The sequence below is a fragment of the Echinops telfairi genome, unplaced genomic scaffold (genome assembly GCF_000313985.2).
Source record: "Echinops telfairi isolate 266 unplaced genomic scaffold, ASM31398v2 ScPeMD7_3533;HRSCAF=4204_0, whole genome shotgun sequence".
NCBI classification, from domain to species: Eukaryota; Metazoa; Chordata; class Mammalia; order Afrosoricida; family Tenrecidae; genus Echinops; species Echinops telfairi.
The window spans coordinates 46,215,255-46,220,063 of NW_022107431.1; positions in this window are offsets into that span (position 1 = coordinate 46,215,255).

The window sequence follows — 4,809 nt, forward strand, 5'->3', positions numbered from 1 at the left end:
GAATCACACCCTGTGGTGCCCATGTTCTACAAGTGCTCCGCTGTTTGCACTTCTACCAGGATGCTCGAATCACACCCTGTGGTGCCCACGTTGTACAAGTGCACTGCTGTTTGCACTTCTACCAGGATGCTCGAATCACACCCTGTGGTGCCCACGTTCTACAAGTGCACCGCTGTTTACACTTCTACCAGGATGTACGTGGTGGATGACCTCATCAGATTTTCTGGGCTTTTTTAGCACAATATTGTGACAATTATTTTCTGTAAAACTGCATGAATAATTGTTGGTAATTAATTAGTAATTAACAGAACATATAGACAAAAAATAAAGAGGATTCTGCTGTTATTAATAATGTTCCAATTAATAATGTTATAATTTAATATAGAAAGATTTTGCAAAATGGCTTTGTTATAATGTATCATATAATCTAAGAAATATTTCATATAAGCAAGTTTCAGCTCTATTTATCACACATTATTATCTGGCTAAAATTGATAATAAGCATCCGTAGGGTTTCTTTGTGGTCCAGTATAGGAGATCCATGAGGCGGGGTGATGCCATAAATTACTGCATGAAGTGAGACTAACTCCTGTGATGACCGCGCTTCTCCCTTCTACTCTCCCTGTATTCCTTCCTTTCTGTCATCCCTTCTGTGTTGGTCTGGGTAGACTAAAGGAACAAATTCATAAACACACATATGTGTATAAGAAAGAGCTTTATATACAAGAGCAATTGAACATTGAGAAAACAGCTCAACCCAGTCCAGATCAAGTGTGATATTAGCCCAGATGTCCCATAGCAATATGTAAAGTTCTCTTCTGACTCAGGAAACACATGCAATGATGCTGAATGCAGGAAGATCGTAGGCCAGTGTGTAGGAAGTCTTGTGGATCCAGTGGCATTGTAAGTATCTCAGTGATGGCAGGGGTCTCCACGTGGTTCCTCAGCCCCCATGGCACAGGGTCTATCAGCATAGTGCCATGTGTCTTGTCAGTAAAGCGTCTCTCAGGGAGTGAGCCGAGAGGGAGAGAGAGAGAGAGAGACTCCGCCTCCACGGAGGAAATACTGGAGTTCCCAGAATTCTCAGGAGAAAGCCATGCCAACACAGAGGCCTCAATGGCTTTGACCCGATTGACAGACTAGACTCTACCCCTTCACTCCTAATCCTCTCAAGTCCCAAATTGACACCAGATTATGTAACTACCCTAATTCCCCTATCCTACAGTAGCAGTAGTAGCAATAGTAATCTCTCCTGACTAACTGTAGATTAATAATGTGTTCACAACAGCCATTTTGTTGTAGAATTAGTTTACCCAATCGATTCTATTTACTCTACAGGCTTAATTAGAATTATGTGTAAGGTAGAAAATTAGTGTCATGATACTCATGGTCTTGTGCTTTTAAAATATAAATGTGCAGTGAAACTATAGCTATCAATGATTTAGAACTTGTTATTTCTCTGTGCCAGGCATACCTCTTTATAAATATCACTTCAGGGCAGCCACACAAGCCACACACAGAGATCCTCTCATTTTACAGGCCCTTCATACAATAGAAAACATGGAAATTTTAAGGGTTAATTAGTTTACAGGGAGAATCTATGTCTGGGTTCTCAGACTTCAGCCCAAAGCTTCTACCCAGGGCTTTATCTCAGCTGTTTCACCAAAGAGAGGATCAAGGTTGATACAAGAGTGTTTTACATAAATTAGAGCTCTGAAAATGATTCTGGATGTTCAGCAAATTTTGAAAACAATTAGAGAAATTTTTAATGGGGCCTTAACAAGGTTTCCTTGAATCATGCACCTGCATTTTAATGGATTTAAAACCATGTTTATTTTGGTCCCCCCTCTCATATATCCAAATGCATATGTTTATGAAAATACAACTCTCAGTATGATAACTTGTAATCAATTTCTGAAAATTGGATTTAGATAACACAAGAATTTTATTTTAAAACATCTGGTTATATTTCCATGGGAAAAGCTTTCCAAATGGTACCCACATAATTTAGTTCTTCCAGCTAAATATATGTGACAGATCTAAACATTTACACCAAACTCACCTGCCAGTCAAAGAGAGAAAAAAAAAGGAAACATTTAAGAGTTACATCAGAAAAATATATATTGTTCTTTTCAGATATATATTATTTAAAAGCCTCTAAATGAGTTTTCTTATCTCAAAATGGGTAATAGTACATGCCACCTCAAAAAATTAATGTATCCTAGGATACTGCTATACTTTCTGTGTAAACAGCAAGGCTCTTGCCACCTTTTAACTTCACCCTCTTCACTTAGAAAGAGAACTGTGCAAACATGCAACCTTTACAACCTTAGAAAATGACAGAAATCCCCTTTACTGATCTCTCCAGATGGACACGGAACCTAATGATACCACTGACCACCAGCGTCTGGTAGACTGATACAAGTAAGAATCAATTACATAAACCTAGATAACAGAGCCATCCAAGCCCCGGCCCAAAGCCAAGCATTGGTGAGGCCTTGCCTGGGCACCGTAGGCCTTTGGAGGGCTGGCTACTTTGAACGATACAGAAACTGGGCCTGCAGATGAGAAGAGCAGTTAGCAACACAGCTGCCCTTCATCTGGGATTGCTCAGGAGTTTCTGTCTCCGTCCTGATTACTGGGGAGCAAGCTGGACCTTGGTAAGGATTTGTCTAAGTCTAAACACTCGTAGCAACAGACAAACTGAACACTGAGAGAAGAGCAGTCGATAGTGACAGCACATCCAAGTCTCTGGCTGCCTTGCACAAAATCTTGCCTCTAAGTCACTTTCTGGCCTGAGAGCAATGTACCTGTTACCATACCTCATACCTAGCCTTCCTTCCAACCTTCGATCAAACAATTGGACTTTGCTTATCCTCCTACCTGCCTGTGCCTGTCTCATGAGTTTATTTGCTTTTGTAATAGTGCTTGTACCTTGTACTCAATTTCAAGCAAAAGCTTTGGTTTATTGAGACAATTGCTGAAGATAATTAACAGTGTGATGATCCTGGCAATAAGACTGACTGGAAGCACATTATCCAGTGTGCTTGAAGCATCATTGCATCCAATGACTCATTTGGGTGCTCTCAACACTATGTGAGTTACTCATCAAAATGTTACCAGGGGTGACATAGATTGGGATTAAAAAGTGTATCCTACTCATAAAACATTTTATGCACTATTGATACACATGAGACATTATGTCTCAGAAAGAAAAAATATATATATAGAGAGAGAGAGAAGATTTAAAATTGGGCTGGATTGTAAATCAATGTCTTTTGGCCAGCTTTATTCACTGTGATATGAAATAAAGATAAAGCAAGATCCCAGCATAGCCATCTCTTCATTTTAATTCTCTCCATCTTGGCATTTGGTAAGGAAAATTGTTAACATTATAAAAAGCAATCGTAGTTTTTAAATACAGCTGTGACAGCTCACTGTGCTTGTTCCACCTCTCATTTGGCCATTTTTCATGATGATTAGAAATTGTGTGCAGTTTCATGAACTATAATGCTTTTTTGGAGGCAGCATTCAGAATTTGAGTCCATATCTACCATCTAATATCACCAAGTGTCATGGAATAAAAGGCACCAGTATTTCCCATTCTTTCATGTAAAGCAAGAAAAATGATAAATGTTTCCATGCCCACAATTTTAAAACACACATAATATACTGGATGAAAACCAGCACAAAGTTGAAGGACAGGTTCGTTGGACACCCTAAGCTTCTGTCTCTTAAAACAATATGTTAAAGTGCAAAGGGATAAGACTCATAGGCAATTAGGTCACCTGTGCCAAAACTTCAAGTATATTCAAGAAGAAAGTATTATAGGAATTATTAACCAAAAAGTGAAATGGCAGACCCAAACTCATAAACGAATTTCTAAACACTATGGCTAAAAGAAATAAAACTCTTGGAAAATAGATACTGAAGGAAATATTGAAAGACAAGGCTTAGTACAAGTCAAACAGAGATTTGGGTGAACTATCAAAGGGGAGAAATGAGAGCCTTGTCCACTTTAATCGGTTGTTATTTTGAAGCATTCAAAGGTATAGGGACAATGAATGCAGTTAAAGAGAGAATTCCCTCACAGCACCAATTCTCAGATCGCCCTCTCTCTCTTTTGCTTGTCTTCCTCCAGTATCAACCCAGCAACAGGGTGCTAAATACAAGTCAAGACACCACAGCACTCAGGTTCCCTGTAGAACTTCATACAGACAACTAATTATATGAACACATATAAAATTATAATGGGTTGGCTATTAAATATTTTGAGTTATAAAAGATGAAACATAGACGCATATGTACACACCTACTTTTCATATAAACCAACAAACAGGTTCTAATTATATATTTTTAATTGTTTTCTTTGCTAGAGGTAATGTTTGGGTCAATTCTGCCCATTAAACAAACAAATCTGTGTTAACACATTTACACATTAACATTGTATACTTTTTCTCACAATTTTATCAAAGAAATATTAGATGTTTATGTTAGGGAAAATAGAAAGGGACTTACTGATTTGTAAGGAGTCTTTCTTCATTCAATGAGAGGTCACTTTTTCTGTAATAGGAAACCAAAGCAAACCATGGTCATTAAGCTGATTATAACTCAGACAATCCCACGTAGGTTTCCTGTGACTGTGACTCTGACTGTGACTCTGTGACTCTGACTCTGAATATGACTATGACTCTGTGACTGACTGTGACTGTGACTGTGACTGTGACTCTGACTCTGACACTGACTGTGACTGTGACTGTGACTGACTGTGACTCTGACTGTGACTGTGATTCTGACTCTGACTCTGAC